The following is a 14375-nucleotide window of genomic DNA, read 5'->3' as shown; positions in this document are numbered from 1 at the left end:
TTTCAAAGTCATTTGTTGCGCTGCTTTGTATACCAGTCTGACAGCGCCTCCTGCTGGAAGAGAAACGCGTAGACTTGTAAATGTGAATTTTTTTACAGTCTATGATGTGATGGATCCAGAAGATAATGTTATAAAAATGTAAACGATTAAACAATTTAAACAAAGGCAGTAAAATATATGTATATGTCAAGTAATAAAATACTTGATTGATAATAATTGTTTAAATTAATATAATTGATTTATTCTTTGAAACTTTAATATTAATGTATGCAATTGCAATGCCTTGATTCTAGTAAGATTAGTACACAGTCATAGCCATAAAAGGAATGGTACTAATAATTGGCATAATTCTTTCGGGGTTTCGGTTTTCGGCCTTGGTTTCCTCTTTTTTGGTTTTCGGTTTCGGCCAAGAATTTTCATTTCGGTGCATCCCTACTTGTCAGTGAACTATGAGGGCAAAAAAATAAATATTATATAAATATAATTAAATGTAATTTTATTAATAAATAAAATAATCGTTCATTAATCGTAATCGAGTTAAAATGTTCAATTAATCGAGATTTTGATTTTAGGCCAAATCGCCCAGCCCTAACGAAAAGCCTATTCGTCCACCTGCAATCTAAAGTACGTGACCACGAAAAGCCTATTCGTCCACCTGCAATCTAAAGAATGTGACCATGAAAAGCCTATTAGTCCACCTGCAATCTAAAGTACGTGACCACGAAAAGCCTATTCGTCCATCTGCAATCTAAAGTGCGTGACCATGAAAAGCCTATTCGTCCACCTGCAATCTAAAGTACGTGACCACGAAAAGCCTATTCGTCCACCTGCAATCTAAAGAATGTGACCATGAAAAGCCTATTCGTCCACCTGCAATCTAAAGAATGTGACCATGAAAAGCCTATTCGTCCACCTGCAATCTAAAGTGCGTGACCATGAAAAGCCTATTCGTCCATCTGCAATCTAAAGTGCGTGACCATGAAAAGCCTATTCGTCCATCTGCAATCTAAAGTGCGTGACCATGAAAAGCCTATTAGTCCACCTGCAATCTAAAGAATGTGACCATGAAAAGCCTATTAGTCCACCTGCAATCTAAAGTACGTGACCACGAAAAGCCTATTCGTCCACCTGCAATCTAAAGAATGTGACCATGAAAAGCCTATTAGTCCACCTGCAATCTAAAGAATGTGACCATGAAAAGCCTATTAGTCCACCTGCAATCTAAAGTACGTGACCACGAAAAGCCTATTCGTCCATCTGCAATCTAAAGTATGTGACCACGAAAAGCCTATTCGTCCACCTGCAATCTAAAGAATGTGACCACGAAAAGCCTATTCGTCCATCTGCAATCTAAAGTACGTGACCATGAAAAGCCTATTCGTCCATCTGCAATCTAAAGTATGTGACCATGAAAAGCCTATTCGTCCACCTGCAATCTAAAGTACGTGACCACGAAAAGCCTATTCGTCCACCTGCAATCTAAAGTATGTGACCACGAAAAGCCTATTCGTCCATCTGCAATCTAAAGTACGTGACCACGAAAAGCCTATTCGTCCATCTGCAATCTAAAGTACGTGACCACGAAAAGCCTATTCGTCCATCTGTAATCTAAAGAACGTGACCACGAAAAGCCTATTCGTCCATCTGTAATCTAAAGAATGTGACCACGAAAAGCCTATTCGTCCATCTGCAATCTAAAGTATGTGACCACGAAAAGCCTATTCGTCCATCTGTAATCTAAAGAATGTGACCACGAAAAGCCTATTCGTCCATCTGCAATCTAAAGTATGTGACCACGAAAAGCCTATTCGTCCACCTGCAATCTAAAGTATGTGACCACGAAAAGCCTATTAGTCCACCTGCAATCTAAAGTACGTGACCACGAAAAGCCTATTCGTCCATCTGCAATCTAAAGTATGTGACCACGAAAAGCCTATTCGTCCATCTGCAATCTAAAGTACGTGACCACGAAAAGCCTATTCGTCCATCTGCAATCTAAAGTACGTGACCACGAAAAGCCTATTCGTCCATCTGCAATCTAAAGTACGTGACCACGAAAAGCCTATTCGTCCATCTGCAATCTAAAGTACGTGACCACGAAAAGCCTATTCGTCCATCTGCAATCTAAAGTACGTGACCACGAAAAGCCTATTCGTCCATCTGCAATCTAAAGTACGTGACCACGAAAAGCCTATTCGTCCATCTGCAATCTAAAGTACGTGACCACGAAAAGCCTATTCGTCCATCTGCAATCTAAAGTATGTGACCACGAAAAGCCTATTCGTCCATCTGCAATCTAAAGTATGTGACCACGAAAAGCCTATTAGTCCATCTGCAATCTAAAGTATGTGACCACGAAAAGCCTATTCGTCCATCTGCAATCTAAAGTACGTGACCACGAAAAGCCTATTAGTCCATCTGCAATCTAAAGTATGTGACCACGAAAAGCCTATTAGTCCATCTGCAATCTAAAGTATGTGACCACGAAAAGCCTATTAGTCCATCTGCAATCTAAAGTATGTGACCACGAAAAGCCTATTCGTCCATCTGCAATCTAAAGTGCGTGACCACGAAAAGCCTATTCGTCCATCTGCAATCTAAAGTGCGTGACAACGAAAAGCCTATTAGTCCATCTGCAATCTAAAGTGCGTGACCATGAAAAGCCTATTCGTCCATCTGCAATCTAAAGAATGTGACCACGAAAAGCCTATTAGTCCATCTGCAATCTAAAGTGCGTGACCATGAAAAGCCTATTCGTCCATCTGTAATCTAAAGTGCGTGACCACGAAAAGCCTATTCGTCCACCTGCAATCTGAAGAATGTGACCACGAAAAGCCTATTCGTCCACCTGCAATCTAAAGAATGTGACCACGAAAAGCCTATTCGTCCATCTGCAATCTAAAGTACGTGACCACGAAAAGCCTATTCGTCCACCTGCAATCTAAAGAATGTGACCATGAAAAGCCTATTAGTCCACCTGCAATCTAAAGTACGTGACCACGAAAAGCCTATTCGTCCACCTGCAATCTAAAGTGCGTGACCATGAAAAGCCTATTCGTCCATCTGTAATCTAAAGTGCGTGACCACGAAAAGCCTATTCGTCCACCTGCAATCTGAAGAATGTGACCACGAAAAGCCTATTCGTCCACCTGCAATCTGAAGAATGTGACCACGAAAAGCCTATTAGTCCATCTGCAATCTAAAGTGCGTGACCATGAAAAGCCTATTCGTCCATCTGTAATCTAAAGTGCGTGACCACGAAAAGCCTATTCGTCCACCTGCAATCTAAAGAATGTGACCACGAAAAGCCTATTCGTCTACCTGCAATCTAAAGAATGTGACCACGAAAAGCCTATTCGTCCATCTGCAATCTAAAGTACGTGACCACGAAAAGCCTATTCGTCCACCTGCAATCTGAAGAATGTGACCACGAAAAGCCTATTCGTCCACCTGCAATCTAAAGAATGTGACCACGAAAAGCCTATTAGTCCACCTGCAATCTAAAGAATGTGACCACGAAAAGCCTATTCGTCCATCTGCAATCTAAAGAATGTGACCACGAAAAGCCTATTCGTCCACCTGCAATCTAAAGAATGTGACCACGAAAAGCCTATTCGTCCACCTGCAATCTAAAGAATGTGACCATGAAAAGCCTATTCGTCCACCTGCAATCTAAAGTGCGTGACCACGAAAAGCCTATTCATCCACCTGCAATCTAAAGAATGTGACCATGAAAAGCCTATTCGTCCACCTGCAATCTAAAGTACGTGACCACGAAAAGCCTATTCGTCCACCTGCAATCTAAAGTACGTGACCACGAAAAGCCTATTCGTCCACCTGCAATCTAAAGTACGTGACCACGAAAAGCCTATTCGTCCACCTGCAATCTAAAGTACGTGACCACGAAAAGCCTATTCGTCCACCTGCAATCTAAAGTACGTGACCACGAAAAGCCTATTCGTCCACCTGCAATCTAAAGTACGTGACCACGAAAAGCCTATTCGTCCACCTGCAATCTAAAGTACGTGACCACGAAAAGCCTATTCGTCCACCTGCAATCTAAAGTACGTGACCACGAAAAGCCTATTCGTCCACCTGCAATCTAAAGAATGTGACCATGAAAAGCCTATTCGTCCACCTGCAATCTAAAGTGCGTGACCACGAAAAGCCTATTCATCCACCTGCAATCTAAAGAATGTGACCATGAAAAGCCTATTAGTCCACCTGCAATCTAAAGTACGTGACCACGAAAAGCCTATTCGTCCACCTGCAATCTAAAGTACGTGACCACGAAAAGCCTATTCGTCCACCTGCAATCTAAAGAATGTGACCACGAAAAGCCTATTCGTCCACCTGCAATCTAAAGAATGTGACCACGAAAAGCCTATTCGTCCACCTGCAATCTAAAGAATGTGACCACGAAAAGTAGGGCTGGGCGATTAATCGAAAAATAATCGAAATCGACATTCAGAACCTATAATCGATCAAATGTTTCCAGGTCGATTATTTCGATTACTTTCCCTTTAAAAACAGTACCGCGTGTGGAGTCACGTGACCCCTCTCCGTTACATTACGTTATTCCGCCGACATGTCCATGGAGAGCTTAAATTTACAGGATATACAAAAGTAATTTTGTTTAGAAGACAGTGCTTATTTTCTACTTTGAAAATGCATTTTCGGTTTTCGGCCGAAAGACTTTTATCACCGAAACAACACGGCCGAAACAGTATGTTGACACAAACAGAAACCGCAGCCTGCACGTGCTTGTCTGAAGCAACACGTCTGCGGTGTGGACGTATGGAAAGACCCACGGATAGCGATTTGCAAAACTTGTTTTGCCGAAATTTCCAGAGGGGTTGTGTCTGCAGTCGTGCGTGCAGTGATAAGAGCAGAGATCGAGACAAGATGTAGCTTTCAGTGAGTGAAAAACATTAGCTTTACGTTGGTGTTACGTCACAATATTTTAAAGATATGTCTTTTCATACTGTATTTTTATTAATATTTATGTTTTAAACCATGGAGGTGAGCCAATGGATATCACACAAGTAACGTGAAAACTGCGCAATGTTAAAATGAAAGTGAAAACGGATTTTCAGCATCTGACGTGCATTCTCTCAGAGACAATGAGAGACGATTATACTTCATATGCTGATATTAATTTAGTCCCCTAATATTTTCCTTGTGCCCTGAATATGGTGGGAAACGTATAAAAAGAAACGTATATTGTGCAAGGTTTGTTTCAGAAAATCCGTTCTTGAAATAAAGCTCTTAATTTTAATTGAAAACTGCAGTGTTATTAGGGGTTAAGAAAGTATTAATTATGATTTCAGGTGTTAAATGTGGGGACTGAAAGACAAGAAATGATAAAACTTCAAAAGGCTATCCATTGAATAAATCTGAGCGCTGCACGTTTCAAAGTCATTTGTTGCGCTGCTTTGTATACCAGTCTGACAGCGCCTCCTGCTGGAAGAGAAACGCGTAGACTTGTAAATGTGAATTTTTTTACAGTCTATGATGTGATGGATCCAGAAGATAATGTTATAAAAATGTAAACGATTAAACAATTTAAACAAAGGCAGTAAAATATATGTATATGTCAAGTAATAAAATACTTGATTGATAATAATTGTTTAAATTAATATAATTGATTTATTCTTTGAAACTTTAATATTAATGTATGCAATTGCAATGCCTTGATTCTAGTAAGATTAGTACACAGTCATAGCCATAAAAGGAATGGTACTAATAATTGGCATAATTCTTTCGGGGTTTCGGTTTTCGGCCTTGGTTTCCTCTTTTTTGGTTTTCGGTTTCGGCCAAGAATTTTCATTTCGGTGCATCCCTACTTGTCAGTGAACTATGAGGGCAAAAAAATAAATATTATATAAATATAATTAAATGTAATTTTATTAATAAATAAAATAATCGTTCATTAATCGTAATCGAGTTAAAATGTTCAATTAATCGAGATTTTGATTTTAGGCCAAATCGCCCAGCCCTAACGAAAAGCCTATTCGTCCACCTGCAATCTAAAGTACGTGACCACGAAAAGCCTATTCGTCCACCTGCAATCTAAAGAATGTGACCATGAAAAGCCTATTAGTCCACCTGCAATCTAAAGTACGTGACCACGAAAAGCCTATTCGTCCATCTGCAATCTAAAGTGCGTGACCATGAAAAGCCTATTCGTCCACCTGCAATCTAAAGAATGTGACTATGAAAAGCCTATTAGTCCACCTGCAATCTAAAGAATGTGACCATGAAAAGCCTATTAGTCCACCTGCAATCTAAAGTACGTGACCACGAAAAGCCTATTCGTCCATCTGCAATCTAAAGTGCGTGACCATGAAAAGCCTATTCGTCCACCTGCAATCTAAAGTACGTGACCACGAAAAGCCTATTCGTCCACCTGCAATCTAAAGAATGTGACCATGAAAAGCCTATTCGTCCACCTGCAATCTAAAGTGCGTGACCATGAAAAGCCTATTCGTCCATCTGCAATCTAAAGTGCGTGACCATGAAAAGCCTATTCGTCCATCTGCAATCTAAAGTATGTGACCATGAAAAGCCTATTCGTCCACCTGCAATCTAAAGTGCGTGACCACGAAAAGCCTATTAGTCCATCTGCAATCTAAAGTGCGTGACCATGAAAAGCCTATTAGTCCACCTGCAATCTAAAGTACGTGACCACGAAAAGCCTATTCGTCCACCTGCAATCTAAAGAATGTGACCATGAAAAGCCTATTAGTCCACCTGCAATCTAAAGTACGTGACCACGAAAAGCCTATTCGTCCATCTGCAATCTAAAGTATGTGACCACGAAAAGCCTATTCGTCCACCTGCAATCTAAAGAATGTGACCACGAAAAGCCTATTCGTCCACCTGCAATCTAAAGTACGTGACCACGAAAAGCCTATTCGTCCACCTGCAATCTAAAGAATGTGACCACGAAAAGCCTATTCGTCCACCTGCAATCTAAAGTATGTGACCACGAAAAGCCTATTCGTCCACCTGCAATCTAAAGTACGTGACCACGAAAAGCCTATTCGTCCACCTGCAATCTAAAGAATGTGACCATGAAAAGCCTATTAGTCCACCTGCAATCTAAAGTACGTGACCACGAAAAGCCTATTCGTCCACCTGCAATCTAAAGAATGTGACCATGAAAAGCCTATTAGTCCACCTGCAATCTAAAGTACGTGACCACGAAAAGCCTATTCGTCCATCTGCAATCTAAAGTATGTGACCACGAAAAGCCTATTCGTCCACCTGCAATCTAAAGAATGTGACCACGAAAAGCCTATTCGTCCACCTGCAATCTAAAGTACGTGACCACGAAAAGCCTATTCGTCCACCTGCAATCTAAAGAATGTGACCACGAAAAGCCTATTCGTCCACCTGCAATCTAAAGTACGTGACCACGAAAAGCCTATTCGTCCATCTGCAATCTAAAGTACGTGACCACGAAAAGCCTATTCGTCCATCTGTAATCTAAAGAACGTGACCACGAAAAGCCTATTCGTCCATCTGTAATCTAAAGAATGTGACCACGAAAAGCCTATTCGTCCATCTGCAATCTAAAGAATGTGACCACGAAAAGCCTATTCGTCCATCTGCAATCTAAAGTATGTGACCACGAAAAGCCTATTCGTCCATCTGCAATCTAAAGAATGTGACCACGAAAAGCCTATTAGTCCACCTGCAATCTAAAGTATGTGACCACGAAAAGCCTATTAGTCCACCTGCAATCTAAAGTACGTGACCACGAAAAGCCTATTAGTCCACCTGCAATCTAAAGTATGTGACCACGAAAAGCCTATTAGTCCACCTGCAATCTAAAGTACGTGACCACGAAAAGCCTATTCGTCCATCTGCAATCTAAAGTATGTGACCACGAAAAGCCTATTCGTCCATCTGCAATCTAAAGTACGTGACCACGAAAAGCCTATTCGTCCATCTGCAATCTAAAGTACGTGACCACGAAAAGCCTATTCGTCCATCTGCAATCTAAAGTACGTGACCACGAAAAGCCTATTCGTCCATCTGCAATCTAAAGTACGTGACCACGAAAAGCCTATTCGTCCATCTGCAATCTAAAGTACGTGACCACGAAAAGCCTATTCGTCCATCTGCAATCTAAAGTACGTGACCACGAAAAGCCTATTCGTCCATCTGCAATCTAAAGTACGTGACCACGAAAAGCCTATTAGTCCATCTGCAATCTAAAGTATGTGACCACGAAAAGCCTATTAGTCCATCTGCAATCTAAAGTATGTGACCACGAAAAGCCTATTCGTCCATCTGCAATCTAAAGTGCGTGACCACGAAAAGCCTATTCGTCCATCTGCAATCTAAAGTGCGTGACAACGAAAAGCCTATTAGTCCATCTGCAATCTAAAGTGCGTGACCATGAAAAGCCTATTCGTCCATCTGCAATCTAAAGTATGTGACCACGAAAAGCCTATTCGTCCATCTGTAATCTAAAGTGCGTGACCACGAAAAGCCTATTAGTCCATCTGCAATCTAAAGTGCGTGACCACGAAAAGCCTATTCGTCCATCTGCAATCTAAAGTATGTGACCACGAAAAGCCTATTCGTCCATCTGCAATCTAAAGTACGTGACCACGAAAAGCCTATTCGTCCACCTGCAATCTAAAGTATGTGACCACGAAAAGCCTATTAGTCCATCTGCAATCTAAAGTATGTGACCACGAAAAGCCTATTCGTCCATCTGCAATCTAAAGAATGTGACCACGAAAAGCCTATTCGTCCATCTGCAATCTAAAGTGCGTGACAACGAAAAGCCTATTAGTCCATCTGCAATCTAAAGTGCGTGACCATGAAAAGCCTATTCGTCCATCTGCAATCTAAAGTATGTGACCACGAAAAGCCTATTCGTCCATCTGTAATCTAAAGTGCGTGACCACGAAAAGCCTATTAGTCCATCTGCAATCTAAAGTGCGTGACCACGAAAAGCCTATTCGTCCATCTGCAATCTAAAGTATGTGACCACGAAAAGCCTATTCGTCCATCTGCAATCTAAAGTACGTGACCACGAAAAGCCTATTCGTCCACCTGCAATCTAAAGTATGTGACCACGAAAAGCCTATTCGTCCATCTGCAATCTAAAGTACGTGACCACGAAAAGCCTATTCGTCCATCTGCAATCTAAAGTACGTGACCACGAAAAGCCTATTCGTCCATCTGCAATCTAAAGTATGTGACCACGAAAAGCCTATTCGTCCATCTGCAATCTAAAGTATGTGACCACGAAAAGCCTATTCGTCCATCTGCAATCTAAAGTACGTGACCACGAAAAGCCTATTAGTCCATCTGCAATCTAAAGTGCGTGACCATGAAAAGCCTATTCGTCCATCTGCAATCTAAAGTATGTGACCACGAAAAGCCTATTCGTCCATCTGCAATCTAAAGTATGTGACCACGAAAAGCCTATTCGTCCATCTGCAATCTAAAGTACGTGACCACGAAAAGCCTATTAGTCCATCTGCAATCTAAAGTGCGTGACCACGAAAAGCCTATTCGTCCATCTGTAATCTAAAGTGCGTGACCACGAAAAGCCTATTAGTCCATCTGCAATCTAAAGTGCGTGACCATGAAAAGCCTATTCGTCCATCTGTAATCTAAAGTACGTGACCATGAAAAGCCTATTCGTCCACCTGCAATCTAAAGAATGTGACCACGAAAAGCCTATTAGTCCATCTGCAATCTAAAGTGCGTGACCATGAAAAGCCTATTCGTCCATCTGTAATCTAAAGTGCGTGACCACGAAAAGCCTATTCGTCCACCTGCAATCTGAAGAATGTGACCACGAAAAGCCTATTCGTCCACCTGCAATCTAAAGAATGTGACCACGAAAAGCCTATTCGTCCATCTGCAATCTAAAGTACGTGACCACGAAAAGCCTATTCGTCCACCTGCAATCTAAAGAATGTGACCATGAAAAGCCTATTAGTCCACCTGCAATCTAAAGTACGTGACCACGAAAAGCCTATTCGTCCACCTGCAATCTAAAGTGCGTGACCATGAAAAGCCTATTCGTCCACCTGCAATCTAAAGTGCGTGACCATGAAAAGCCTATTCGTCCACCTGTAATCTAAAGTGCGTGACCACGAAAAGCCTATTCGTCCACCTGCAATCTGAAGAATGTGACCACGAAAAGCCTATTCGTCCACCTGCAATCTGAAGAATGTGACCATGAAAAGCCTATTCGTCCATCTGTAATCTAAAGTGCGTGACCACGAAAAGCCTATTCGTCCACCTGCAATCTGAAGAATGTGACCACGAAAAGCCTATTCGTCTACCTGCAATCTAAAGAATGTGACCACGAAAAGCCTATTCGTCCATCTGCAATCTAAAGTACGTGACCACGAAAAGCCTATTCGTCCACCTGCAATCTGAAGAATGTGACCACGAAAAGCCTATTCGTCCACCTGCAATCTAAAGAATGTGACCACGAAAAGCCTATTCGTCCATCTGCAATCTAAAGAATGTGACCACGAAAAGCCTATTCGTCCACCTGCAATCTAAAGAATGTGACCACGAAAAGCCTATTCGTCCACCTGCAATCTAAAGAATGTGACCATGAAAAGCCTATTCGTCCACCTGCAATCTAAAGTGCGTGACCACGAAAAGCCTATTCATCCACCTGCAATCTAAAGTACGTGACCACGAAAAGCCTATTCGTCCACCTGCAATCTAAAGTACGTGACCACGAAAAGCCTATTCGTCCACCTGCAATCTAAAGAATGTGACCATGAAAAGCCTATTAGTCCACCTGCAATCTAAAGTACGTGACCACGAAAAGCCTATTCGTCCACCTGCAATCTAAAGAATGTGACCACGAAAAGCCTATTCGTCCACCTGCAATCTAAAGTACGTGACCACGAAAAGCCTATTCGTCCACCTGCAATCTAAAGAATGTGACCATGAAAAGCCTATTAGTCCACCTGCAATCTAAAGTACGTGACCACGAAAAGCCTATTCGTCCATCTGCAATCTAAAGTGCGTGACCATGAAAAGCCTATTAGTCCACCTGCAATCTAAAGAATGTGACTATGAAAAGCCTATTAGTCCACCTGCAATCTAAAGAATGTGACCATGAAAAGCCTATTAGTCCACCTGCAATCTAAAGTACGTGACCACGAAAAGCCTATTCGTCCATCTGCAATCTAAAGTGCGTGACCATGAAAAGCCTATTAGTCCACCTGCAATCTAAAGAATGTGACTATGAAAAGCCTATTCGTCCACCTGCAATCTAAAGAATGTGACTATGAAAAGCCTATTAGTCCACCTGCAATCTAAAGAATGTGACCATGAAAAGCCTATTAGTCCACCTGCAATCTAAAGTACGTGACCATGAAAAGCCTATTCGTCCACCTGCAATCTAAAGTACGTGACCACGAAAAGCCTATTCGTCCACCTGCAATCTAAAGAATGTGACCATGAAAAGCCTATTAGTCCACCTGCAATCTAAAGTACGTGACCACGAAAAGCCTATTCGTCCACCTGCAATCTAAAGAATGTGACCATGAAAAGCCTATTCGTCCATCTGCAATCTAAAGTGCGTGACCATGAAAAGCCTATTCGTCCACCTGCAATCTAAAGTACGTGACCACGAAAAGCCTATTCGTCCACCTGCAATCTAAAGAATGTGACCATGAAAAGCCTATTAGTCCACCTGCAATCTAAAGTACGTGACCACGAAAAGCCTATTCGTCCATCTGCAATCTAAAGTATGTGACCATGAAAAGCCTATTCGTCCATCTGCAATCTAAAGTACGTGACCACGAAAAGCCTATTCGTCCATCTGCAATCTAAAGTGCGTGACCATGAAAAGCCTATTCGTCCATCTGCAATCTAAAGTGCGTGACCATGAAAAGCCTATTCGTCCATCTGCAATCTAAAGTACGTGACCACGAAAAGCCTATTCGTCCATCTGCAATCTAAAGTGCGTGACCATGAAAAGCCTATTAGTCCATCTGCAATCTAAAGTGCGTGACCACGAAAAGCCTATTCGTCCATCTGCAATCTAAAGTGCGTGACCACGAAAAGCCTATTCGTCCATCTGCAATCTAAAGTATGTGACCATGAAAAGCCTATTCGTCCATCTGCAATCTAAAGTGCGTGACCACGAAAAGCCTATTCGTCCATCTGCAATCTAAAGTGCGTGACCATGAAAAGCCTATTCGTCCATCTGCAATCTAAAGTGCGTGACCATGAAAAGCCTATTCGTCCATCTGCAATCTAAAGTATGTGACCATGAAAAGCCTATTCGTCCACCTGCAATCTAAAGTGCGTGACCACGAAAAGCCTATTAGTCCATCTGCAATCTAAAGTATGTGACCACGAAAAGCCTATTCGTCCATCTGCAATCTAAAGTATGTGACCACGAAAAGCCTATTCGTCCATCTGCAATCTAAAGTACGTGACCACGAAAAGCCTATTCGTCCACCTGCAATCTAAAGAATGTGACCACGAAAAGCCTATTCGTCCATCTGCAATCTAAAGTACGTGACCACGAAAAGCCTATTCGTCCATCTGCAATCTAAAGTGCGTGACAACGAAAAGCCTATTCGTCCACCTGCAATCTAAAGAATGTGACCACGAAAAGCCTATTCGTCCATCTGAAATCTAAAGAATGTGACCACGAAAAGCCTATTCGTCCATCTGCAATCTAAAGTACGTGACCACGAAAAGCCTATTCGTCCATCTGCAATCTAAAGTGCGTGACCACGAAAAGCCTATTCGTCCACCTGCAATCTAAAGAATGTGACCACGAAAAGCCTATTCGTCCACCTGCAATCTAAAGAATGTGACCATGAAAAGCCTATTCGTCCACCTGCAATCTAAAGTGCGTGACCACGAAAAGCCTATTCATCCACCTGCAATCTAAAGAATGTGACCATGAAAAGCCTATTAGTCCACCTGCAATCTAAAGTACGTGACCACGAAAAGCCTATTCGTCCACCTGCAATCTAAAGTGCGTGACCACGAAAAGCCTATTCATCCACCTGCAATCTAAAGAATGTGACCATGAAAAGCCTATTAGTCCACCTGCAATCTAAAGTACGTGACCACGAAAAGCCTATTCGTCCACCTGCAATCTAAAGTACGTGACCACGAAAAGCCTATTCGTCCACCTGCAATCTAAAGAATGTGACCACGAAAAGCCTATTCGTCCACCTGCAATCTAAAGTACGTGACCACGAAAAGCCTATTCGTCCACCTGCAATCTAAAGAATGTGACCATGAAAAGCCTATTAGTCCACCTGCAATCTAAAGTACGTGACCACGAAAAGCCTATTCGTCCATCTGCAATCTAAAGTGCGTGACCATGAAAAGCCTATTCGTCCACCTGCAATCTAAAGAATGTGACCATGAAAAGCCTATTAGTCCACCTGCAATCTAAAGAATGTGACCATGAAAAGCCTATTAGTCCACCTGCAATCTAAAGTACGTGACCATGAAAAGCCTATTCGTCCACCTGCAATCTAAAGTGCGTGACCATGAAAAGCCTATTAGTCCACCTGCAATCTAAAGTGCGTGACCACGAAAAGCCTATTCGTCCACCTGCAATCTAAAGAATGTGACCATGAAAAGCCTATTCGTCCACCTGCAATCTAAAGTGCGTGACCACGAAAAGCCTATTAGTCCATCTGCAATCTAAAGTGCGTGACCATGAAAAGCCTATTCGTCCATCTGCAATCTAAAGTGCGTGACCACGAAAAGCCTATTCGTCCATCTGCAATCTAAAGTGCGTGACCACGAAAAGCCTATTAGTCCATCTGCAATCTAAAGTGCGTGACCACGAAAAGCCTATTAGTCCACCTGCAATCTAAAGTGCGTGACCACGAAAAGCCTATTCGTCCACCTGCAATCTAAAGAATGTGACCATGAAAAGCCTATTCGTCCACCTGCAATCTAAAGTGCGTGACCACGAAAAGCCTATTAGTCCATCTGCAATCTAAAGTGCGTGACCATGAAAAGCCTATTCGTCCACCTGCAATCTAAAGTACGTGACCACGAAAAGCCTATTCGTCCACCTGCAATCTAAAGAATGTGACCATGAAAAGCCTATTCGTCCACCTGCAATCTAAAGTGCGTGACCACGAAAAGCCTATTAGTCCATCTGCAATCTAAAGTGCGTGACCACGAAAAGCCTATTAGTCCACCTGCAATCTAAAGTGCGTGACCACGAAAAGCCTATTAGTCCATCTGCAATCTAAAGTGCGTGACCACGAAAAGCCTATTAGTCCACCTGCAATCTAAAGTGCGTGACCACGAAAAGCCTATTAGTCCATCTGCAATCTAAAGTGCGTGACCATGAAAAGCCTATTAGTCCATCTGCAATCTAA

Source organism: Garra rufa, chromosome 4 (assembly GCF_049309525.1).
Source record: "Garra rufa chromosome 4, GarRuf1.0, whole genome shotgun sequence".
Taxonomy (NCBI): Eukaryota; Metazoa; Chordata; class Actinopteri; order Cypriniformes; family Cyprinidae; genus Garra; species Garra rufa.
The sequence above is the reverse complement of the archived record's forward strand: the minus strand, read 5'-3'. Positions refer to the sequence as shown.